The sequence below is a fragment of the Macaca thibetana genome, chromosome 15, assembly GCF_024542745.1.
Source record: "Macaca thibetana thibetana isolate TM-01 chromosome 15, ASM2454274v1, whole genome shotgun sequence".
NCBI classification, from domain to species: domain Eukaryota; kingdom Metazoa; phylum Chordata; class Mammalia; order Primates; family Cercopithecidae; genus Macaca; species Macaca thibetana.
Window position 1 is genome coordinate 96,704,163 of NC_065592.1, and position 26,717 is coordinate 96,730,879.

Below are 26,717 nucleotides of genomic sequence, written 5' to 3' on the forward strand. Positions count from 1 at the left end.
TGCTGCAGGGATTACTTGGCTGTGTATATTAGTCTTGGGGTCGTCTCTTTTCTTAGAACCTCTTTGCCGTTTACCACTGGGTATCGTTTTGGGGAAGCCTGAGCACAGCTTCATTTTCACCCCTTATAGGTCCCTTCTTTTTCTTCCAGGATGCGGTATGGATCCTTTCTTCATTGTTGGAATTTAATTTCTTCTTGAGAACATGTGACATTATTAATCACATTATATCAGTTTGTGTTATTCTTTTTTTTTTTTTTTTAAGACAGAGTCTTGCTCTGTTGATCTCTGCTCGCTGCAGCCTCTGCTTCCTGGGTTCAAGCAATTCTCTTGCCTTAGCCTCCCAAGTAGCTTGGATCACAGGTGTGCACCACCACGCCCAGATAATTTTTTTTCTTTTTTTTGTATTTTTAGGGGAGACAGGGTTTCCCCGTGCTGGCCAGGCTGATCTCAAACTCCTGCCCTCAGTTGATCCGCCCGCCTCGGCCTCCCAGAGTGCTGGGATTACAGGCACGAGCCACCGTGCCCGGCCCAGTTTGTGTTATTCTTCAGGTTTAGTTCTCCCTTCATGTTATGGGAATCTTCTTCTATTTTGTTTAGTACTATCTTCTTATTCCATTTATCGAGTTCTTTATCTCAAGGACACCCATTTTTGTCTTTGTTCCTGTATAATACTTTCAATTGCTTTTATAGCTTCACTTTCATTTGCTATGATAGACTTGAGCCTTTATTTATTGTGAGTAATTTTGATTTTGGTTGCTCTCTTCTCCTCACCATTCCTACTCCTTATTTCTATAATGATGTTGTTTTGATCCCTATTTTGTTTCCTTAGTTTCACCATCCTCCCTTTCATTTCACTTCATTACTTACTCATTTTGACTTTATTGTTTTATAAAATCCATGTTTTCTTTAAATCCTTTTGTAGTGGGAAGCACTCACAGGTACTTAGCCTTCTTTTCCTCTGGTTGTATTTTCTTTTCTTTTTTAAAATTCATTTCTTTTTTTTTCTTTTTTGTTTTTATTTTTGAGACGTGGTCTCCCTTTGTTGCCCTGGCTGGTCTCAAACTCCTGGGCTGAAGTGATCCTCCCGCCTCAGTCTCAGGCGTGAACCACTGCACCCAACCTATTTTCTCTTCAATTATGTTGTCTGCCTCTCCCTCCGTCCTTCCCTCTATCTCTTTTTCTTGTGTTTTCATGCTGGCTTAGCCCCTGTGCCATTTCTTTTTATCTTGATCGCGCTTGGCATAAACCACTCTGTCCATTTTCTAGTGAATATAATATAGTATAAATGAATTCTCTCAAATTTTCTGCCTTTTCTAAGATCCATTTGTCTTTCTCTCCTACTTGCAGTCTCAAGACTGAATATTATTCTCTGTGTATTTTTGTGGCTTGTATATAACAAGGGGGTGGGGTGTGTGGTTGGGTTTGGAGGAGAGCTCTGCTGAGGTTCTGTAAAGCCTCCCTTAGAGGCCTTGGCTTGTCCTATGGCAGGATTCTCTCTGCCTAGGAGTGTTCTATTCCCAAGGAGGACAGAAACCCCAGAGTGGGTAATGCCTCCCTACTCACCCCTGACTGTTTCTTGCCTCTTCTGGGGTCCTGCTATTTTATAGTGGCAGCTCAATGCTTCTCCTCTTGACGATTTCCTCCCTCCCCTACCCTGGGCTGCTACACCTCCATTCAATTTGCTTCTCTCCAAATTAGGCTGGGTGCAGTGGCTCATGCCTGTAATCCTAGTACTTTAGGAGGCCGAGGCGGGTGGATTGCCTGAGGTCAGGAGTTCGAGACCAGCCTGGTCAACATGGTGAAACCCCGTCTCTACTAAAAACACAAAAATTAGTTGGGCATGGGGGCAAGCACCTGTAATCCCAGCTACTTGGGAGGCTGAGGCAGGAGAATCACTTGAATCCAGGAGGTGGAGGTTGCAGTGAGCCAAGATTGTGCCACTGAACTCTAGCCTGGGTGACAAGAGCGAAACACTATCTCAAAACAAAACAACAACAAAAACAAATTAGCAGGTATAAGTGAGAATTTGAGACTTTTGTCTGTGCACCTTCTTTCTCTAATATTGCTTATACAAGATGGGGATTAAGTTAGGAACTTGTCATAATTTTTGCGGTGCAGCAAACAACTGCAAAATCTCAGCGGCTTACAACACACGTTGAGTTTCCTGCTCCGGAGTCTGCAGGTAAGTTCCACTCTGTGGGGTGCAGGCTGGGCTTGGCAGGGCCAGGCTGGACCCAGGCTTCAGATGGGTTCCAGGATGCTCCATGTCTCTGCGCTGGAGCCCAGGATGGAAGGGAGTGTGACCTGCTGGGATCACAGGTGCATGAAAGGCCAAATCTCATCACACAAGCACATTTAAAATCTCTGTGTGCATCACTAGCTTAACTCCAGTGGGAGGCACAGCAGCGTCACATGGCGAGGGACAAGGATATAAAATCCTAGACATAGGAGGAAGTAAAGAACTAGGAGTGTTTTTCAACCAACCCCAGAGACTCCATACGTTTTTTGAGAATCTTCTGTTTCTTTCATTTGAGGCCACTTTTGAAATTTAGGGCAGGAAATTGTATTACTTTTCCTTGGCTGGAATTTGGATAACATTTTCTTTTGATTTAAAAGAAAGTATTTGTTTTAGTAAGAATTAGGAGATTGTCAGTCTCTCATCTTTACCCACAAGTCCTTTTATAGTCTCTGTAGAGGTTTTCTAAGCTTCTTTAGAAAGTAAACTCTGGTTTAAAAACAAAATTACAGATTATAGGAATTTCTTTATTACAAACCAAACCATCTACTGCTGTAATTGGAACTCTAGTTCTGTGCTTCTTTCTGGGGATGCTCAAGTCCCAGTACATGGTTTTGGGTCGGGTTTCTCCTGTTTCCTCTGGATGTCTTCTCTGGTTAATCTTTAAACAATCTAAAATATCCTTAAACGATGTTTTAAAATGAATACTAGGCATCTGCATGGCATAAGTAAATTTGATTGTATTAAAAGGGGGAATAAAGTGAGGCTTTCAAAAATTTTATCTAATGGTAAGTCACGAGAAAGGTGATTAAACTTCTGGGTGAACTTGGGTGCATGGATGGATTTGCCAACTTGTGGGCTCTACTGGTCATCAGCCCCCACCTGGACTTTTCCAAGGGAGGTGGCCAGGATCTGGGCTGGAGTTCCTGAAGGATCTGGTATCGGGGACAGGAAGTACATGGTGTACACATAATTGATATATTGCATGGCAAAGGAGCACATAGCATGTGCACTGAGGGTCGAGTGTCCTAGGGTGTGAGAGTCTTGTTCAGGATCTGTGCAGGGAACAACTCTCCTGCCAAAGGTAAGAGACAGCAGCACCCTGGTGTAACTGCGTAGAAGAAGGATCTAGGCTCTAGCTGCTCCATAGCCAGAGATATGATGACAATGCTAATCCTGTTTGTCTTGTGAATTCAGTGTTTTTATTTATTTATTTATTTTTTTGTGTGTGTGTGTGTGTGTGTGTGTGTGTGTGTGTGTGTGTTTGAGATGGAGTCTTGCTGTGTCGCCCAGGCTGGAGTGCAGTGGCACGATCTCAGCTCACTGTAACCTCTGCCTCCCAGGTTTAAGGGATTCTCCTGTCTCAGCCTCCTGAGTAGCTGGGATTACAGGCACACGCCTCCATGCCCAGCTAATTTTTTGATTTTAGTAGAGACGGAGTTTCACCATGTTGCCTAGGCTGGTCTCAAACTCCTGAGCTCAGGCAATCTACCCACCTTGGCCTCCCAAAGTGCTAGGATTACAGGCATGAGCCACTGCGCCTGACCGAATTCATGGTTTTTAAAAAATTCCTTGCAGTCCGTGGGATTTCACAAGAGAACAGAGATGCGTGCATTCATTCCGGCCACCATGTTGAACCAGACCATTCCTTTTGTGTTCCTCCTTCCTGTGCTTCCTTTTCTTAGCATGTCTTTGATCTCTGTTTAATCAAACCAGAATAATCTTTCGCAGTGCAGTTAAACTCTTCCTCTCTTCCATTTACTGCCCACTCCTCATTTACAGAAACTTTGATTGAGCACTGGCTGTGTGCTAGTTAATGTGCTTGGCATTGAGGTGATCCAGATAGAAAGACACACAGCTCCTGTTCTTGAGTCTAGGTTGCTGTTTAGAGGGGAGCCTGTTCAGGGAATGAGCATTTATTAGGCAGTTGGATCATGCAATTAATTGAGGTAAGTGACTGACAGCATGGGAGGAGTGCTGCTTTGGTCAGAATGTTTATGTCCCCCCAAAATGCATATGTTGAAGCCCTAACCTCCAATGTGATGGTATTGGGAGGTGATTAGGTCATGGGGGTGGAGCCCTCATGCATGGGATAAGTTTCCTTACCAAGAGACCTCAGACAGCTAGCTTGTTCCTTTCACTATGTGAGGACACAGTGAGAAGGCACCATCTACAAACAAGGAAGAGGACCCTCATCAGATTCTGACCATGCCAGCACCCTGACCTGGGACCCCCACAACAGTGAGAAATACATTTCTAATGTTTGATTTGTTAGAGCAGCCTGAACTACCTAACACAAGCGCCTGTGTCTGCCTGCAAGAGTCAGGAAGACTTCCCGAAGGAGGTGGCATTTGGGTGAACCCTAAGAAGGTGTTTTAAGCGGAGAGACCAGCCTGAAATAACAGCAGGACTATGAGAGAAAGCATGAACCCTGGTTCATTCCCTAGCTCAGTGTTACAGAATGTCAAAGCCGTTTCCTTCCTTTGCACTCCCACTGTCATTTTAAAATTTATTACTTTACCATTTCTATGTGTGAAACACAAAGGTTGCCAAGTCCTCTGGTCTCTGTTTCTTTACTATTCAAACGTAATCCTCCAAATACATTTTCAAAGATTTTCACATCCCAGAGGCAGAAGAGGTCCTGTCTGTCTTGTGTGCCCCCAGCACTGACCCAGTCCAGTCCTTTCTTCTTTTTTTTTTTTTTCGGTCCCACAGCACTCTCTAGAGGATTGCTGTGTTACAGACTTTTACTGAAGGCTTGAGGAGAACAGAGGGGCACAGAGCTCCGTCTTGTCTTCTCTTTTTCTTGGGGCCTCTGCCCGCTGCCACATTGCAGGGGCTCATTCTCCCTTCTGTGTAACTTCTTTCCATTTCTTTTCTTCCCTGAGTTCCAAGTGCCCCCTATCCTTCCTTTTGAGTTTCTGGGGGAAACCAACCGAATTCAATTTCAGTTTTTCTTATTGAAATTAATTGTTTCCGCCTGTGGGTTTCTACAGGGTTGTCTTCCTCAATTAAGCAAATTTTCCCCACCATCTTTTTGCTGTGGATGTGTCAGCCTTCTCTGCCAGATATAAGCCCATGAGGTTGGGGAGCTTGCTTACTCGTGTTTATATAACAAAGCATAATGTTTCACTCATGGTCATGACTCCGATAAATCATTCTCCATGTATTGCTGAAGGCTCAGGGTTTTGCAAAAATGAGATTGCATTTAATTCCCAAATCGCGGTTTCTTCATCCTCCATGCAAGCCCATTTGACTCTTAAGCTGCTCCTCATTGAGATTCTTCCAGTCAAAGACAAATGATGGTGGTAAATCCAGCAGGAGACCTGAGACTTCATCTGCTGGAGCCCTGGACTTCCTTTTCCTGTAGCATCTGCAGTAGTCACAGGAGGGAGTTTAAGCATCTGCCCTCCTCCTACCGTCAGGGGTGCATCTGCACTGGGCAAAGAAACTTCACCTATCAAGGGCTCCCGAGAGGTCAAGGGTCTCAAGGGAGATGGTGTTGAAGTTTTGTGTGCATGTGAGTGAGGCAGTGGTAAAGGGGTGGTCACTGGTGGATGCCCTTTTCTTCAGGGACTGAAAGGTTATGGGACCTTCACCTCTGCTCCTGTTTCTCTGTGATATTTTGTTCTTACAAAAGGCTGGAGGAATTTTAAATTTTCCTTTCACTATTCATTGATCAGTGGCACCAGTATTCAATCTGGCCAGTTCTACAAAGGATCCTTCGGTCGACTGGAGTTGGCTGGTGGTTCTTCTCATGAAGAGCCCTAATGATAGTTTCTGGTTGTAAGTCCTGACGAGTTACATGGTGGGTGGAGTGATCTCATTAATCACATTTGTTATTAGTGGGTTTTCAAATCAATAATCACCCATCCAAATGACATGGTAATAATGATTACCTGTAGGCATTTTTCTGTTGACGATAAACAAAGTTTTATGTTGTCCTTTGCCTTCAGATTAGCTGCTGTATGCATTTTGAAGAAAATAACTTTCTTAGAAGTAGAAAGAAAACTTTCGATAAAATGCTTGAATCTCAAGCAGTATGACAAGTCTGAGTTATTTTCTTTCATTTCCATAGGATATATTTTAGCTTCCTAGAAGGGGTTTAGATTTCTAAAGTCTATGATTTTTTTCTTCTCCAGAGGCTAGAAAAATACAACTTCTGTCTGCACAGCCATATGTTACCTAGATTTTTGAGAGCAAGCTGCAGAGATGCTTGGTACGTAGGCATTCTTGTGAGAAGTGTTCCCCATGCCTGACTGGGTGTTCCCACTGTTCTTTGGACTGAGAAAATTGGTTTGAATTTCCCAGATGTGCTAAACCCTTGTAATCATCTGATGGGTTCTTTCTGACTGGTGCACAGACAAAACCAATTCACTGAGACTGTGGTATTGAAGTAAAGAAGAGATTAATTGACATGAAGTTGACCATGTGGAAAACTGGCATCATCATTCAAATCTGTCTCCCAGAAGGCTTGGAAGTTAGGATTTTTCAGGGATGGTTTGCTGGGCATGGGACTAGGGAACGGGTGCTGCTGATTGGTTGGGGAATGCAATCATAGGGGTGTGGAAAATGGTCCTTGTGCACTGAGTTTGCCTTGGGGTGGTGGGGGGCGGGCGCCACAGGACCCATTGAGTCATGAGTCATGAATTCAAGTTGGGTCAGTCTGAGAAAATCTCAAAAGACCAATTGTGGGTTCTACAGTAGTGATGTTATCTACAGGAGCAATTGGGGAAGTCACAAATTTTGTGACCTCTGGCCACAGGACTCCTGAGCAGTAAGGGATTATCAAAACTATGCTTACATTTTAGCAAAAAGCATTTTCTTATGTTTTTCGTTAGTCTTACAAAGACAATTTCATTCCCCAACAAAGAAGGAATCAGTTTTAGGGAGGGGCTATTAATCATCCTTTCTTCAAAGTTAAACTATAACTAAATTCCTCCCTGGCTTACAGCCAGGAATGAGAGAAGACAGGCATCCTGTGAGGCTAGAGGCAAGATAGAGGAAGCCATGCTAGGCTTCTCTCATTGTCTTAATCTTTGCAAAGGCAGTTTCACTCTGGTGGGAGAAAATAGGTTTCTGGTTGAATTGGCACCTTTTCTCAACTGAGTGAATGAAGTCTTCTCAATGTTGGCTTGCAGTCAAGTAATGAGGCAATTTATTCAAATAGTAAGTAAGCCATCTTGAAAATGGAGAAAATGATGTTGAATTATAGCGATATCTACACAACTTAAAATTTCCCTTTCATGAAATATTAGCAGGTATAAAAAATTTACTATGGAATAACTGGGAGATTCCCCTTCTCATGAGTTCTTTGTTTTGAGATAAATAACAGCAGTAGGAATAGAGAAGGTGGGAAGGTTGGTACATCAGTCAGGCCTCGGCTCATGCAGTTTTTGGGGCTGGCAAGTTCAAAATCTGAAATTTAGGCCCGGCACAGTGGCTCACTCCTGTAATCCCAGCACCTTGGGAGGCTGAGGCAGGAGGATCACTTGAGGTCAGGAGTTCAAGACCAGCCTGGCCAATATGGTGAAACCTCATCTTTACTAAAAATACAAAAAATTAACCAGGCATGGTGGCACTCGCCTGTAGTCCCAGCTACTCGGAAGGCTGAGGCAGGAGAATCACTTAAACCTGGGAGGTGGAGGTTGCAGTGAGCTGAGATAACGCCACTGCACTCCAGCCTAGGTGACAAAGTGAGACTCTGTTTCAAAAAAAAACAGAAAACAGAAAAACAAAAAGCCTGAAATTTATAGAACAGGCCAGTAGGTCAGAAGCTCAGGCAGGAATTCATGTAGTCTTAAGGCAGAATTTCTTTTTCTGGGAAACCTTAGTTTTTGCTCTTAAGGACTTCCTTGATTAGATGAGGGCCACCCACATCATTGAGGGTAATCTTTACTTAAAGTCAACTAATTGCAGATGTTAACATCTACAAAACAATCTATTAGTTATGACAATACCTAGGCTAGTGTTTGATTGAATAACTGGGTACTAATGCCTCACTAAGCTACACATTAAACTGAACATCACAGCAGGTAAAGCTGGAGTTTTTGCAGGAGACAGAAGGAAATAGAAAGGGGAGTCTGATCCCTGAGGTGGACTATCGAGATATGGTGAGGAGGCAGGGGGGGAATTGAGTACATTGACATTGGACCGATACTTCTGAGACTAGAGAGAAATGAAAGAAATCTACTCACCTGGATGCATAAGTCAATTAATGTTATGTAAGTTGTTTTCTATTAAAAAAAATCCCTGCATATCTAAGACCAAGGCAGGCACCTCTTTCGGGGACTGGGATGGCCACAGCTCTGAGCTGTAAAATCTGAATGGTTTTGGGAGGCTGAGGTGGGCAGATCACATGAGGTCAGGAGTTTGAGACCAGCCTGCCCAACATGGTGAAACCTTGTCTCTACTAAAGTTACAAAACTAGCCAGGTGTGGTGGCACATGCCTGTAATCCCAGCTACTCAGGAGGCTGAGGCAGGAGAATCACTTGAACCTAGGAGGCAGAGGTTGCATAGAGTCGAGATCTTGCCACTGTACTCCAGCTTGGGGGACAGGGTGAGACTGTCTCAAAAAAAAAAAAAAAAAAAAAAAAAAAAAATCTGAATGGTAGAAATGTACTTGGCTGGAAAACTGAAGACAGGACAAATTTCTTCCTAGCCTATAGCCTATAGCTGCCTCTTAGCCTTAGCTTGTGCTTGTTCCAAACAAGTACAGTGAATCTTATTGAAACTTGAAGAAAGGAGAACTTAATAAATATCAATGGATCCAATAGATAGGGAATGAAGATTAATTGTAGAGAGGCCATTATTATTAATTCAAGACATGTAAAAATGTTATTGACTACAATGTGCTGGCTAGCTTTATCATTGTAGATTAGTACACTTAAAAATATTTATAAAAGATTCACTCAGGACCGTATTCCCTCAATCCTGATTTTCTCAAAAGGTCTTACTGTTCTACAGCTAGGAATTGTCCTACCGGGAAGATTTCTCAGGAATCCAACCATCTAATTTGGGAGGGATTCCACTATTAGTTCCTACATGTAAAAGCTGAAGCATTAAATTCCTTATCGTCTATATGATAGATATGTCTAATGGAACAGTGGGAAAGATTTATGGTTCAATTATTAATGTGTTAGCACGTTGATACATTTAACAAAACTCATTTCCCTTCAATAAAAGCCATTAGCCCTTTCCAAACTAAGTGCATCAACTTTGGTAGTTTAAGTAGATGTATTCAGTAGTTGCATAATGTTGACATTTAGTGTGCTATTTAGTGTCACTCCACTCCAACTACTGTGCATTTGGTTTTCTTGTCCTGTTAAAAGGAGGAAAATACAGTGTTTTCTTTCTTCATCTTCTTTTATAATACTGCCTGAAAATGGCCTTTTAAAGTCAGAAAACATCACGTACTTGGCTGTAGATAGTCACCAAGGCTTCAGTTTTTGTGGTTGTAATGAGCGTCAAATACTGATGGGACCCAGTAAAACCTGCAGGCCGCCTTGTAAAACTGCCTGGATTTCTATTTGGATACAGAGTGGTATTGTTTCAGAAGCGTATGTGCTTTTTGTACCCTTTTATTCTGGTTAAAAATTTAAAAGGGAGCTGCTTGTCGTGTCTTTAGCATTAACTGAAGCTATAGTAGGCCTATAAAACAATTGTTGAGATGCTATTAAAAGTATATGAATAATAAAACAGCTAGAGTAAGAAAAGGTTTAAAAGAGTAACTTGGCCTTGGTAGAGGCCTCTTTGCAGAAGAGCTTCTCAGCGGGTGATTTGGTTGTATTCTGGCTGTCATAGCCAATTAAATATTACTTGGCAATCAGGGAACCTGTACCCCCACTTTTGGGTCTCAGTAGTAAAGGCTCTGGAACATTTTCTGGGTTGTAAATGGCAACAGAGCATAATGCAATAATATTCTTAAGAAATCACCTTGGGCTACTTAGTTTATATGAGATATTTATGAGGGCGCAAGTTTTATGAAGTTGTTTTACTGGTAGAAGTCAAAGGCACTCATAGCCCAGGGTCATGTAAGGAATTATGTGTGGTGTGGTGGAACAACTCTGGGTTTTTGGTGCAAAGCAATCCCAGATCTGAATCTAAGTTCTGCTGTTTAAGAGCTTTGCAACCTAGGACAAATTACGTAAGTTCTCTGAGTCTTAAATCCTGCTTTTATAAAATGAGTTTAGTACTAATACCTATTGTGAAAAGTTACCGAGAGAATTACTGAAGATAACATGTGTAAGGTACAGAGCACAGCTCTGGTAACATATTTGGTGCCTAAGAATGTTAGTTCTTTTTCTCCTTGTTATTTTAAGATTATTAGTGATTTTTTTTTTTTTTTTTGAGACAAGGTCTTGCTCTGTTGCCCAGGCTGGAGGGCAGTGGTGTGATCCCCACTCACTGCAGCCTTGACTCCACAGGCAAAAGTGATTCTCCTACCTAGGCCTTCCTGGTAGCTGGGATTACAGGTGCATGCCACCACACATGGCTAATTTTTTGTAGGGATGGGGTCTTGCCATGTTGGCCAGGCTGGTCTTGAACTCCTGGGCTCAAGTGATCCACCTGCCTCAGTCACCCAAAATGCTGAGATTATAGATGTGAGCCACTGCACCTGGCCAATTATTAGTGATCTAATATGATGTGATACTTAGTATTACTGTTTAGTGGAAATCTTTTCTTTTTTTATAGCTGTGAAATAGCACAATAAATGGTCATAGTGTGAATACCGTGTAATGACCACTCAGATAAAGACACAGATCTGGCCAGGCACAGTGGCCCACACCTGTAATCCCAGCACTTTGGAAGGCCTAGGCGGGCCGGTCACTTGAGGTCAGGAGTCCAAGACCAGCCTGGGCAACATGACAAAAACCCCGTCTCTACCAAAAATACAAAAATTACCTGGGGGTCGTGGTCCTTGCCTGTAATCCCAGTTACTTGGGAAGTTGAGGCATGAGAATTGCTTGAACTTGGGAGATGGAGGTTGCAGTGAGCTGAGATAGTCCCACTGCACTCCAGCCCGGGCAATAGAGTGAGACTGTCTCAAAAAAAAAAAAAAAAAAAAAGAAAAAAGACACAGACCTCCATCAGTACCCCCAGGTGCCCCCAATCTTTCTTCCCCAAAATAGTCACTATCCGACTTCTCACACCATTAATGAGTTTTGTCTGGTTTTTAATCTTATGTAAATTGAAATGCACTATTTTTGTGACTGGCTGCTTTTACTCAACAGTTTTTATAAGATTCATCCATATTGTTGCCCATTGCAGTACTTCATTCACATTTCTGCACTGAATTTCATTATATGAGTATATTTGTTCATCTATTATTGATGGATATTTTGGAAGTTTCTGGTCTTGCCTACAAAAAATAGTGCTCTAGGCCAGGCATGACATTGCACACCTGTAGTCCCAGCTAGTCAGGAGGTTGAGGCAAGAGGATCTCTTGAGCCCAGCATTTTGAGGCTATAGTGTGCCATAATCACACCTGTGAATAGCCCTTACACTCCAGCCTGGGCAACGTAGGGAGACCCTGTCTCTGGAAAACAGTAGTGCTACTATGAATACATCTCTTTGCATGAATACATACATGTATTTCTGTTAGATATATACCTTGTAGTGGAATTGCTGACTTATAGGGAAGGCATATGCTCAACTTTATTTTACATTGATTGATTTATTCTGCTCTTTTTAGTAGAGACTTCCAAACAGTTCTCTAAAGTGGTTGCACCATGTAGTAGACCAACCTTGTATCCCTACAAGCAATTTATGACAGTTCTAGTCATGCTTTGTGCCACACTTGGTAGAGTCAATCTTTTTAATTTTAGATAGGTGGGCAGTGGTATCTCACTGTGATTTTGGTGGGCAGTGGTATCTCATTGTGATTTTGGTGGGCAGTGGTATCTCATTGTGATTTTGGTGGGCAGTGGTATCTCACTGTGATTTTGGTGGGTAGTGGTATCTCATTGTGATTTTGAACACTTTGCTCTAAAGTGATCTGAAATCTTGATTGTAAGAAATATGCCCCAGAGCCACTTTGGCATGGATGTAGCTTCTCCTCTAATCTTACTGACAAAGGAACCAAGGAAAATAGATGCTGGTACTGAGAATTTATTATTATTAGGAACATGAATAAATCTCTTGGTGATAATATGAATCTAAGGCCATATGAGCTGCAGTAAAAACTGGAGGTTCCCGAAGGTGGTCACAGCCCGAATCTTTCTTGAGAATCATGATTATATTTAAGATGTACTAAGATTTTGAATTACCTGCTTGGCTCCACCCTCTTCCTTGCCCAACCTCTATATGTTCAAAGCAGATCTGGAGACTTAACAGAACATTAAAGTGGATTAAATGTAGCCTATTGTCCAGCAGAAGGCTGAGGGGTCGATGCAGGGCAGGGAGGATCACTGGGTGGCTTCATAGCCTCTCCCCTCCTCCGCACACCTCCACTGCACTCCTTCCATCAAGAGGAGTCGCCAGGGCACTTAGACTGGATTTAGTCACTGTTTGATGGGGCTGACTTTACTCAGTTGAATTAAACAAACAAACAAACAAAAAACCCTAAGTTTTGTGAATGTGTTTTGTTGCTTACAAGTATTTTATTTGCACATCAAATTAATATGACCATAGAAAAATGTTAACAGCATCTTTTTTCTGTGCAATCAAGGGATGCATATAAACATATTGTATATCTTTAGTGATTAGTGTAACCAGTTCCCTATGTTAGACATTTGACTTGTTTAGTTTCCCTCTAGCAGAAACTAGAAACATCTTTTAAAGTTAATTCTGTATGTACAAGTGTAATTTTTAAAAACTTTTATTATGGAAAACTTCAAACATACGCAAAAGTGGAAGGAATAGGGAACAAATCTCCACAAATACATGAATTAGTTTCAACAATGATCAATACACAGCTCATCTCATCTATACTGTACCATTATGCCCTGCCAAGTATCTCAAAGCAAATTCCAGGCATCACATCATTTGAACCTTAGTTCAGTGTGCACTTCTAAAAAAACCTCTTCCTCTTCTCCTTCTTCTACATCTCCTCTTCCGCTTCTTCTTCCCCCTTCTTCCTCTTCCTCTTCTCCTCCTCCCCCTCCTCCTTCTCCTCCTTCTTCTCCTTCCTCTCCTTCTCCTTCTTCTTCTATTTTTTTCCCCCCAAAGAGACAAGGTCTTGCTCTGTTGTCCAGGCTGGAATGCAGTAGCACAATCACAGCTCACTTCAGCCTTGAACTCCTGGGCTCAAGTGATCTTCCTGCCTTAGCCTCCCGAGTAGCTAGGACTACAGGTGCATGCAACCATGCCCAGTTAATTTTCTTAAAATTAAGAATTCTTTATACAAACTCTGGTAGTTTCTCATGTTTAAACCATATGTGTATTATAGAAAAAATTGGGAAGACTAGGTAGCTCTATTAGCTCCTCTCTCTCTCTTTTTTTCTTTTCTGAAATGGAGTCTCGCTCTGTCACCCAGGCTGGAGTGCAGTGGCGCGATCTCGACTCACCGCAACCTCTGCCTCCCAGGTTCAAGCGATTCTGCCTCAGCCTCCCAAGTAGCTGGAATCACAGGCACCCACCACCACTCCTGGCTAATTTTCATGTTTTTAGTAGAGACAGAGTTTTGCCATGTTCGCCATGATGGTTTCGAACTCCTGACCTCAGGTGATCTGCCTGCCTCAGCCTCCCAAAGTGCTGGGATTACAGGTGTGAGCCACTGCACCTGGCCTCTATTAACTTTCTGTTGCTACATAACAAGTGACTTGAACTTAGTGGGTTAAAAGTACACACATTTTGGCTGGACGTGGTGGCTCACACCTGTAATTCCAGTGCTTTGGGAGGCTGAGGTAGGTGGATCTCTTGAGATCAGCAGTTCGAGACCAGCCTGACCAATATAGTGAAATCCTGTCTCTACTGAAAATACAAAAAACCCCACAAAACCACAAAAATTAGCTGGGCCTAATGGTGGGTACCTGTAATCCCAGCTACTCAGGAGGCTGAGACAGGAGAATTGCTTGAACCTAGGAGGTGGAGGTTGCAGTGCGCCGAGACTGCGCCACTGCACTCCAGCCTGCATGACAGAGTGAGATTTCCTCTAACAAAGGAAACAAACAAACAGACAAACAAAAAACCACAAAAAACGACACACATTTCTTATCTTACAGTTTCCGTGGGCCAGGAGTCCAGGCACAACTCAGTGGAGTTTCTGCTTCAGCGTCTCGGAAAGCAGTGATCGAGGTGTTGGCCAGAGCTGCAGTCTCATTCGAGGCATGGGGTCCTCCTTTAAGCTCACGTGGCTGCTAGCAGAATTTGGAAGCTATTCATAGTTCCCACCACGCAGCCCTCTCAATAGACCCCATCACAACACACGGCTTGCTTCTTCCAGCTAACAAGGGAGAGAAGCCTCTGATGTCAGGCAGGGTCCAGTGTCTCTTTTAAGAACTGTCACTTGGGCCGGGCGCGGTGGCTCAAGCCTGTAATCCCAGCACTTTGGGAGGCCGAGACGGGTGGATCACGAGGTCAGGAGATCGAGACCATCCTGGCCAACACGGTGAAACCCCGTCTCTACTAAAAAATACAAAAAACTAGCCGGGTGAGTTGGCGGGCGCCTGTAGTCCCAGCTACTCGGGAGGCTGAGGCAGGAGAATGGCGTGAACCCGGGAGGCGGAGCTTGCAGTGAGCTGAGATCCGGCCACTGCACTCCAGCCCGGGCGACAGAGCAAGACTCCGTCTAAAAAAAAAAAAAAAAAGAACTGTCACTTGATTAAGTCAGGCCCAACCAGGATAATCACTCTTTTTTTTTCGAGACAGGGTCTTACTGTGTCACTGAGGCTGGAGGGCAGTGGCACGATCATAGCTCACTGCAGCCTCGAACTTCTGGGCTCAAGTGATCCTCCTGTTCCGGTCTCCCAAGGAGCTGGGACTGTGGGCACTTGCCACCACACTTGGCTGATTTTTATTTTTGTTTTGTTTTGTTTTGTTAGTTTTAGTAGACACAAGGTCTCCCTATGTTGTCCAGGCCCATCTCGAGCTCCTGAGCTCAAGTGATCCTCCCACCTCAGCCTCCCACTTTCTTTTGATTAAATAAAAATCACTGATGTGGGACTTTAATTATACCTGCAAAATCCTTTTACTTTTCCTATATTCTGTTGTCTAGATGTCAGTCACAGGTCCTACTTGTACTGAAGGGGTGGAGACTACACAAAGGCATTAGCAATAACCAAGAAGCAAATAATATCTGAAATTCTATCCTACTGCTAATTTAGGGCAGGAGTTGGCAAACTCTTTTTGTAAAGGGTTGGATAGTAAATATTTCAGGCTTTGTGGGCCAGATGGTCTTTGTTGCAACTGTTGAGCTCTGCTATTGTAACAGGAAAGCACCCACAGATAGTATGTAAATGAATGGGTGTGGCTGTGTTCCAACAAAGCCATTTATAAAAACAGGAGGTGGCCAGCACTTTGGGAGGCTGAGGTGGGTGGATCATTTGAGACCAGGAGTTTGAGACCAGCCTGGGCAACATGGCAAAACCCCATCTCTACAAAAAATACAAAAGTTAGCTGGGTACAGTGGTGCGCACCTTTAGTCCCAGCCCCTTGGGAGGTCGAGGCAGGCGAATCCCTTGAGCCCAAGAGGTTGAGGCTGCAGTGAGCCATGATCATGCCACTGCACTCCAGCCTGGGTGACAGAGTGAGACCCTGTCTCAAAAAAACAAAAACAAGTGGTGGGTCACATTTGGTCAGTGGGCTGTAGTTTGGCGACCCCTGGCTTAGGGTATATGATATTTTAATATACTTTTTTCTCTTTAAAAGTACACACCTACATTCAAAACCACTGACTATGATACTATTTTACAATCTACTGGGTTGGCATCAAGTCTTATGGGCACTATATGAAAACAATATCTAAAAGTTTGTTACTATATTATTATTATTTTTGAGATGGAGTTTCACTCTTGTCACCCAGGCTGGAGTACAATGACGTGACCTCAGCTCACTGCAAGCTCCGCCTCCCAGGTTCAAGTGATTCTCCTGCCTCAGCCTCCCGAGCAGCTGGACTTGCAGGTGTCAGCCACTATGCCCGGCTAATTTTTCTAGTTTCAGTAGAGACAGGGTTTCACCATGTTGGCCAGGCTAGTCTCGAACTCCTGATCTCAAGTGATCCACCCACCTTGACCTCCAAAACTGTTCGGCCTCCCAAGGGTGTGAGCCACCATGGCTGCCGGATATATTTCTTGTAGAGCTGCCTTGAGGGCAGTATTGATTCCCTCTCTTAATAATTCCTAATTCCTACCATAAAGCTTTATGTGAATAACTTTATTTTGTATTTATTTATTTATTTTGAAATGGAACTTTGCTCTTGTGGCCCAGGCTGGAGTGAAGTGGCGTGATTGCAGCTCACTGCAACCTCTGCCTCCCAGGTTCAAGTGATTCTCCTGTTCAGCCTCCCGAGCAGCTGGGATTACAGGCATGCACCACCACGCCCAGCCAAATTTCCTTCCTTCCTTCCTTCCTTCCTTCCTTCCTTCCTTTTTCTTTTTTTCTTTCTTTCTTTCCTCCCTCCCCTCCCCTCCCCTCCCCTCCCCTCCCCTCCCCTCCCCTCCCCTTCCCTTCCCTTCCCTTCCCTTCCCTCTTTTCCTTTCTTTCTTTTTTTGTATTTTTAGTAGAGATGGTGTTTCATCACGTTGGCCAGGCTGGTTTCAAACTCCTGACCTCAGGGGATCCACCTGCCTCGGTCTCCCAAAGTGCTGGGATTACAGGCATAAGCCACTGTGCCTGGCTGAATAACTTTTTTTGAAACTTAGTGCCAACAAAAAATTTGCTTCCCCTGACTAACTGATTTTTTAATTCTATTACAAAAATTCTATAACTCCCCATATTTCTCTTTATGTTTTGGCTTCCAGGAAGCTCAGAGTCTAAGTGAAACCTGATTATGGAACTATAAAGACCTGACAGTTTGCATATTATTCTTATCTGCCCAGGCATGCTATTTTATCCTTACTTTAATTCACTGTGTTTCTCTACTATTATTTTATTGTGTAAAACTCCTTTGTGGAATAATATAGAGTAAAAATATAAACTTCTGTTTCATTGAACTAAAAGGAACCACTGAATTTATATGCTTAATAGCTCCAAATTAGAAACAGCCCAAAAATACATTAAGAGGAGAATTAATATATTATGGTATAATCATATGATGGGATTTTACATAACAACAAAAAAAGACCAAATCCGGATACATGCTACCGTGTGGAAGAACCTCACTGATACTGTGCTGAGCAGAAGAAGTCAGGCACAAAAGAGTAGAGATGGCATGATTCCATTTATATTAAGTCCGAGGACCCATCAAATGAATCAGAGCTGGTGAAAGTCAGGTGACTGCCTTGGAAAGGGATGATTTCTTGGTCAGTGTCAAGAGGAAACCTTGTGAGGCGCTAGAAATGTCCTGTATCTTGAACAGAGGTGGTATGGAGTGTATACCCATGTTAAAAAAATTACTCAAATGTAGACTTAGGATTCGTACACATTATGCACTTTGCTTTATGTATATATATATCCTCCCCATGAAAGAGAACTACTTAAAATATAGCTTCTTGCTCATTTCTCTTCTATGTTTATGCAAAAGTGTCTATGGGGAAAAAACTTTAAAACTGGCAATCTCAAAAGTGTATAACTTTTAAAATTTCTGAAGTTCATAAGTTAGCAGCAATTGTACACTTTTATTAGACTACCTCGTAAGTGCATAGCTGAAAATATATGTAAAGATAACTTCCGAACCACAACAAAAGAGTCAAAGCCTATGGTTGACTATTTGTTCCCTTCATAATGTGGCTGAGAGGATGAGTGGGAGTTGAACTTGGCTTTAGGCCACTTGCCAAGCTCAGCCCCTGAAGGCAGCGCCTGTCTATAGTGGCATCTTTTATAATTTGCACAAAAATACTTTTTCTAATTTGCACTTCAAGGCACAGGTCAGTAGCAGCCCTGCACAAAAATGATACTTATGATAATAATGTTAATTTTTAGGACTAACTGTATTTGGTCATCTTTAGAATGGAAGCCAGCCTCTGCTTGGGTCTTTGCAATCTAAGGAATATTTTAGAAAATAGAATAGGAAGAATCAATATCAATTTCCTCTCCTCACTTTTTATGTCTGTGTTGTGCTTAGGGATGTTAATAATACAACCTCTAGTTGGCCTAGTAAAGGCTTAATGGGGCAGACCCACGTGGAGTTTGAGGAAGAATGAATTTTTGCTGACCTAAGAGATCCATACTTTTAGCTGAGCTCCCTCGGAAAGATTGAGTTCCTCTTGACTCTTAAAGTGGTCAGAGGGGCCATCACTTAGAAGAGACCATGTGAGTGAAAGGTGAAAGGAAGCATCTAATCAAATCTATCCTAGCAGAAACACAAGTGTCCAGGAAAGTAAGTAACAACAAAAACCAAAAGCAGATTGAGATCAAAAAAGACACTTAGCATTTTTATAGATTTACATTTCAGGTTGCAGTTTACATTATCAAACAGATAAATGGAGACCATTAAGACCCACCTCTTACCCAGATATGTAAAACTAAAGCTAAACCATATTGAAATATTAATACACACTGTACTGCTGCTCGGTTTATACTTGCCTTTTCTCATCTGATATGAAACACACTGGAATTACAAGTAGGTGCAAAGTTTTCTCCATCACAATAAAATGGTGTGTCCAGAAATAATAATGAAAAAGCCCAAACAATATGTTTTGGTAAGTCCAGTGAAAGATTACTCATATGACTCTAGCTTAAGGTTAAGAAAAAAAAAATCTAGTACCTATTTTGGGTACTTCAGATACATGTGGGTAAAATTTGGTCTTAAATATACACATAATTGATATTGCTCTTTTTTTTTGAGACAGAGTCTCACTCTGTCAGCTAGGCTGGAGTGTAGTGATACGTTCTCAGCTCACTACAACCTCCGCCTCCCAGGTTCAAGCAATTCTCATGCCTCAGTCTCCCGAGTAGCTGGGATTACAGGCACGCGCCACCACACCCAGCTAATTTTTTGTATTTTTAGTAGAGATGGGGTTTCCCATGTTGGCCAGGTTGGTCTCGAACTCCTGAGCTCAGGTGATCCACCCACCTCAGCCTCCCAAAGTGCTGGGATTACAGGCGCCTGGCCTGGTATCGCTCTTAAGACTCTTGTTGGAGGAAGTTTGCTTTGTAGTGCTGTTAACTCAGCCCTTTTAAAGTAATGGAGAAATAATTTTCTGCTAAAAATTTTAGATGTTAGGATCTTTTCCTTCTCCAGCAAAACAATCTGAACACACTCACCATAATGAAAAGCCCATTAGGTTTTTGCTCCTTGAACACACTCCTGGATTTGCTGATGAACTCCAGACTTGGTCAAGTTTTCTTTATTTCAGACCCACTTAAAATTGGCTTAAGCAGAAAATAAAAATTTACCAAGAAGATCTCAGCCATGCAATCTGGGTTCCAGTTTCAGATTTCTGGGAGAGAAACTTGATTGACCCAGCTTGGGCCAGATCTCCAGCCCTGAGACCATTAGCTATGGCTGGTGGCAGAGTAACATGGTCCTAATGTAGCTATGGGGTTCATTTGTGGGAGACTTAATTCTCAGCAGATATAAGTAAATGCTGGGAAGATATCTCCAAAGCTGTTCACTATAACTCAAAGATTCTCCGTGCTCTCAACTCAGCCCCCATGTTGACAGTAAGTATCAAGCTGACCAGTATCTCTACTGGACACCATTCCTAATGGTGCTTGAGTTTTTCACATTTCTTCTTTGTTTCTTTATCACAGAAGCCAGCCCCAGAATCAGGTCCATGCATGAAGTTATTGGGCAGGAAGTTATGGGGATGGAGCAGGTGGGTAGCCCAGTCCCAGGCTGAAACATTTTGTGAATTTGAAAAACATTTGTTTCTCATTGTCTATGTGGCCATCTTTATCTGAGTATAGTTTTCTTCCTTAAATTTTAAATCTTGCAAGGTGTGGTGAAATTTTGTGTTTATATTTAATCTTTGTGGGCCCGGAATTTAAAACACTGTTTTAGATTGAATGGGGAATGGCATGGTTCTTGAAAGCAGACTGATTGTGTTTAGCCCAGCTGACTCTTGGTGATAGGAGGCACACATTTTCCATTTCTAAGTAGGCTTGATTCTTGACAATCACATTGACAGGGACTCCGTCTTTTCTTTTTTTTTTCTTTTCTTTTCTTTTTTCTTTTCTTTTCTTTTTTCTTTTCTTCTCTTCTCTTTTCTTTTCTTCTCTTCTCTTTTTTCTTTCTCCCTTCCTTTCCCTTCCCTTCTCTTCCCCTCCTTCCCTCCCTCCCTCCCTCCCTCCCTCCCTCCCTCCCTCCCTTCCTCCCTCCCTCCCTCCCTTCCTTCCTTCCTTCCTTCCTTCCTTCCTTCCTTCCTTCCTTCCTTCCTTCCTTCCTTCCTTCCTTCCTTCCTTCCTTCCTTCCTTCCAATTCATTATGGTGGTTTATTTTGTTGTGTTCATAAAAGAACTCCAGGGACATGATTGCTTTGACCTGTAGAGCTCAGAGGCTTTTTAAACCCTTGATTTCCACTTTTTAATCTTAAAATGCAGTCTAGATTTTTGTAGCACTTTTGCCTGTTTTGCTCATGAGAAGACCTCCCTGGTTGATGTTCCTAGGATACAGCTAGCACGGGTTCACTTTTGTCTATTTCTTCAGTGCCTGTGGTTGACCAGGCATTTTCCTGGATACAAAACAGTAAGAAGTCTCTGGTCAGAAAAGATACCCATGAGAGTTGAGTGTGTGTCTTAGTCTGTTCAGTTTGCTATAGCTAAATACCGCAGACCAGGTGGCTTCTAAACAATAGAACTTTGTTTCTCCCAGTTCTAGAGGCTGGGAAGTCCAAGGTCAGGGCACTGGCAGATTTGGTATCTGGTGAGGACCCACTTTCTGGCTCATAGACAATGACTTCTTGCTGTGTCCTCATTGGAGAAAAAGAGAGAGCCTCCCTCTTTGGTCTTTTTTATAAGGGCACTAATCCCATTCATGAGGGCTCCACCCTTATGACCTCAGCACATCCCAAAGTCCCCACTGCCTAATACCATCACCTTGGAGGAAAGGATTTCAACTTAGGAATTTGAGGGGAGACACAAACATTCGGGTCATAGTTTGACGTAAATGCGTCAGTGCCCTATTCTAGGAGAAGAACTGCATGACAACATCGAGACTGTTGCAATAACACAAGGGAGGGAGGGCCCACTTGGCACAGGGGGTCGTGAAAGGCTTCACAGTGGACATGGAGCCATCTCCTCTCTTGTTCATGCCAACCGAGGCAATCACCATTGGAGGTTCCCAACCTCCCTTCCTCATCTCCTGATTGTGTTGGGCTCTAGCCGTAAAAACTGTCTTCCACGGCTTGGTGCCAAGACCGTCTTCTTATATGAGTGCTTTAGTGGGCAGATTGGGAGGGAACACTGCTGTCCACTGTTCTGGGAAGTCCAAGGCCCGACATCCTCTGTGTAAATTTTCCCAGCATCCTGGAACTTGAATTTGTAGATAAGGTGAGGTGAATAGTTTAGGCTTAACTCACTCTAATTTAGCTGAGTAGACAAATGAAAGCAAAACACACACAGCACAGCACAACCGGACTCAGCCCAGCACAACACAAAACCTCCACTAAACCTAGAATCATAGTCAGCAGCCTGTCACAGTGGCGAAGCCCTAACATGCTCGTTTTGTGTCTAATCCCACCTAGTTCAAAGATCACAAAGCAAATTTGAGCCAGAACACCTGAAGTTGGGGGCATAGGGCTTTCATGTGCACTCATGAGGCAAACCACAGTGCAGACGAGCTTCTCAGTTCTGAGCTGATCGCTGTAAGAAATCTGACGAAACTTCCCAAGTCTCTGTATTTAGGGAGGAAAAAATAGCAGCAGCAGAGACAAGCTAATATCAAAGGCAATTTATAATCAGCTATTTTGGAGGTTTTCCTGGGCACTTCATACACTTACTTGAGTCTTGGAGAGTGGAGAGTACTGTAAGTGCTTCTATCTATATCTGTGTTTATCCAAGCCCCACAAATCAGGCCATCAACAAAAGAGACACTTACCTTGGTCACTGACAACAGCTGTACAGTCTAGAGCCAGTTCCTAGCCTCACTGGCTTTGGTTCCCTTATCTTCAAAATGGGGACAATAACGTTGAGAGAATAAAGATAAAATATGGGAAGTTCTGAGTACAGAGCTTGGAACACAGTATGCACTCAAACCTGGTAGCTATTGTTTTAATATCAGCAAAGAAAAGCCTGACAGCTGTCTAACTCGTTGCTACTCTAAGTGTGGAACACAGACCTGAGCCAGCTGGCAGATTGATTGTTACCAGTCTTCAATGACATAAGCACTGAAATGGAGAGGCAGCACTTGAAACTTTGAAACTTGGCAGAGTAATTTTATGTGTGTTGAATCTAGTAATAAAATAGCTGGTCTTGTATTTTGTTTGTATTTGTGCCTTTTCTGAAGTTTATTTTTTTGGGCCAGGCACAGTGGCTCACGTCTATAATCCCAGCACTTTGGGAGGCCAAGGCAGGCAGATCACCTGAGGTCAGGAGTTCGAGACCAGCCTGGCTAACATGGTGAAACCCTGTCTCTCCTTTTTGTATTGCTAAATACAAAAAATTAGCCAGGCATTGTGGCATGTGCCTGTAGTCAGAGCTACCTGGGAAGCTGAAGCTTGAGAATTGCTTGAAACTGGGAGGCGGAGGTTGCAGTGAGCAAAGATTGTGCCACTGCACTCCAGTCTGGGTGACAGAGCTAGACTCCATCTCAAAAAAATAAAAAATAAAAAATAAATAAATAAAATAAAGTTTATTTTTTTGGTACTTAATTTTGTAGTATTTACAAAAGTCTGAGTTTACAACAGCTTGGAAGTGTAAGAAACTCATCCTTCCCTACAGGTAGTTTGAGAAACACTGGTCTAGCTCATTCATTACCCACTACCTGGCTTACTGAAACCTCAGCCCCAAATGCCTTTGCATCATTTAGGGAACCTACAGAGCATCTCATGTGTGCTCACAACCACTTCTCTTGGCTACCTCCTATTCCTCCTCTCCACTGTGCTATCATTACTCTGGCCAGGATGCACCTATCATTGTGCCTTGGTCTCTTCTTTTGTTCACTGCGACATCTCCTCTATCCTGCCCTGATCATCACCAGGGAAAAGCTTTCCCTGACCTTGGGACCCTATGACTTCCTCATTGAGCATAACTTCTCTGTACCTTTCATGGTATAGATTCTAAAGATAAAATTTTAATCAATTCATTACAGCCACCCTCAGCTTGGGAATCTTGACAGGTGTTCTAGGCCCTGGACCAGGAGGAATTTGGATTTCAGTACATTATATATTATAACTCAAAGCCATCCTTCTTGCTCTCTTCCCAACTGGAGCGTTTTGTCTCTCTTCCCTTAGGGTGTATTTTTCCTCCCTATTTGGGTGACTACTTCCTAAGTTGAGTAGTGATCATTTCTCTCCAACTTCTGGGAGGAAGAGTCATGCTCCTGGACTCCAACCCCAGCTGTGGCATGACAGGAGATCGTCTCTCCTATACCCCGGCCAATCACGCCACACCTCCACCAGGCTGGCCCTCATTTTCACCTGCTGGCCAGCTCAGCAACTGACCCCAGACTGCAGTAGAAGGCTGGGGTCATTTTGGGGGGTTTTCTAAGATACCACCCTGTGTTGCCTTCTGGAATGAGAGATGGATTGCATTGATGGATCCTCCCTGTATCCACACCTCCCTGTATCCAAGCCCTTTGCTAGTGGCCTTCCACACTGACTCTAGGCTTGGCAATGTGACTTTTGCCAATGGGATAAAACAAACTTGATACAACTAGAGACTTGAAGAAGCACTTGGGCACTTCTTCGTCCTTTCTTGGACCCTGCTGCTGCCATAAAATTAGCCTGAAATAGCATGCTGGGGGAAAATGACTGACACATTGAAAAGAACCAAGTCATCCCAGCCAAGGCCAGCCTAAACCAGCCAGCCCCTTTGACCCACAGATGACCACAGATGCATGAGCCAAGATCAGCTGGCCAGCCGAGCAGAGGATTCATGAGAAATAACAAGTGCTATTTTAAGCAACTGAATTTTGGGGGATAGTTTTAAGCCACTTGATTTTTTGGGATAGTTTGTTACACAGAAGTAGCTAACTGATACAGAGTCATCCCTTGGTATCTGTGGGGGATTGGTTCCAGGAGCCCCCACAAATACCAAAATCCATGAATGCTCAAGTTCCTTATATATATTGTGTAGTATTTGCATGTAACCTACACATATCCTTTTTTTGCTTTAAATCATCTCATTACTCATAATATCAAATACAATGTAAATGCTATGTAAATAGTTGTATTGTTTAGGGAATACTGACAAGAAAAAAGTCTGTACATGTTCGGTACAGATGCAACTATCCATTTACTAAAAAAAGTTTTTGATCCTCAGTTGGCAGAATACACAAATGTAGAACCCATGAATATGGAGGGCCAACTGTAACAGGTATTTTTATTTAAGTGAAATCAAGTTAAAATGATCATTCATTAAGAGCATTCAAAAGGCTGAGCTATGGAAAGGATATGTGAGAAATGGAGGAGGCAGAAACCCTTTTCCTGGGGGATAGCTTTCTCTTAAAACTATTATGAATGGATTGTGTGCCTGTAAACCTCAGGGATTTTTTTAAAGTAAACTCTTTCTTCCTTATCTTTGTCATTTCCCTGTGCTCCTCAGAGTTGGGAGGCCTGGACAGATTAATATATATTTTGCTGGCAGATGATACAATCCATGAGCTCCTGGAGTGAGATTCAGCCTTGTTGGAAGGGCTCCCTGGAAGAGAACGTGAGGGGACAGTGAGTTTCATTAAATAAAATTCACTCTTTAGTGAATTTTTCCTTGAAAACATTGAGCTTTTCCTGAGGTATTTGTGCTGAAGTTGGCATCACATTTTTAGGGTTTGTTCATATGATTTAAAACCTTGTCTTTATGCAAAGAGGAGTAATTACTAAGTTAAAATAACCCCTCACTTCATTCTTTTTAGAGTGACCTGATGTTATTTTCTCATTAAGGAAATTGAATGATCTGTAGCCACACATTTGGATTTGGGGTCGGGGTAGAGAATTGCATAAAGACTTTTGTTGGATACTTTTACTGTTCCCTAAATGGAACATCTGGATAAACAAACGATTTAGCTGGGAGAAAAACTGAACCTCTTAGAAAAATCTGGAGAATGTCTAATGAGAATATGAGCTTGTTTCAGGGATGTGAGAAGACTGACTGGAATTAACACCAAAGAACTAACACAAATATAGCTGAGGTCACGATAGTTTATTATGTAACTAAGATGTGCCAGGCTATCTGTACTTGGCAGAAAAGGATAGAGAAATAAGATCAGGTGAATATTTATTGTGTTACCTGTAACAGCTTCATTGTTATTTTCCACGTGCTATATTCTAAATAGCATAGTCCTATACTTCCCTTAGGCAGTTCCTAAAACCTGATTTCCAAATATTCCATTTATTTCCTACTATTACCTTTTCAGCCAATACAATGTTATTCTCTACAACAGTATTTGAACAAACATGGCAGAGCCTTGCTAAATCCGTGGATTTATGTCAAATTAATGAAAAATGAATGAGCAGCCCATGGATGACATTTAATACCTATATTCCCTGGTCACATACAATATAATTTTAGGTGCCTGCCTGCCTGCCTGCCTGCCTTCCTTCCTTCCTTCCTTTCCTTCTTCTCTCCCTTTCCTTTCCTTTTTCTCTCCCTTTCCTTTCCTTTCCTTTTTTCCTTCTTTCCTTCTTTCTTTTTCTTTCTTTTCTTTCTTTCTTTCTTTCTTTCTTTCTTTCTTTCTTTCTTTCTTTCTTTCTTTCTTTCTTTCTTTCTTTCTTTTTCTTTCTTTCTTTCTCTCTCTCTCTTCTTTCTTTCTCTTTCTCTTTCTTTCTTTCTTTCTTTCTTTCTTTCTTTCTTTCTTTCTTTCTTTCTTTCTTTCTTTCTTTCTTTCTTTCTTTTCTTTCTTTCTTTCTTCCTTCCCTCCCTTCCTCCCTCTTTCTTTCTTTCTTTCTTTCTTTCTTTCTTTCTTTCTTTCTTTCTTTCTTTCTTTCTTTCTTTCTTTCTTTTTCTCTCTTTCTTTTTCTCTCTTTCTTTCTCTCTTTCTTTCTTCTTTTTTTGAGACAGAGTGTCACTCTGTTGCTCAGGCTGGAGTACACTGGTGCAACCTCAGCTCACTTCAACCTCTGCATCCCTGGGTTAAGTGATTCTCTTGCCTCAGCTTCCTGTGTAGTGAGATTATAGGTGCGCACAACCATGCCTGGCTAATTTTAGTATTTTTAGTAGAGATGGGGTTTCACCATGTTGGCCAGGTTGGTCTCGAACTCCTGACCTCAAGTGATCCTCCCGCCTCAGTTTCCTAAAGTACTGGGATTACAGGCGAGAGCTATTGCGCCCGGCCTTATAATCGTC

The 26,717-nt window shown here is 42.5% G+C and overlaps 1 pseudogene; it reads right to left on the minus strand.

Moving 5' to 3' along the window:
- Positions 1–26,717, minus strand: part of LOC126937326 (basic proline-rich protein-like) — a 54,715-nt pseudogene that overhangs the window by 16,528 nt on the left and 11,470 nt on the right.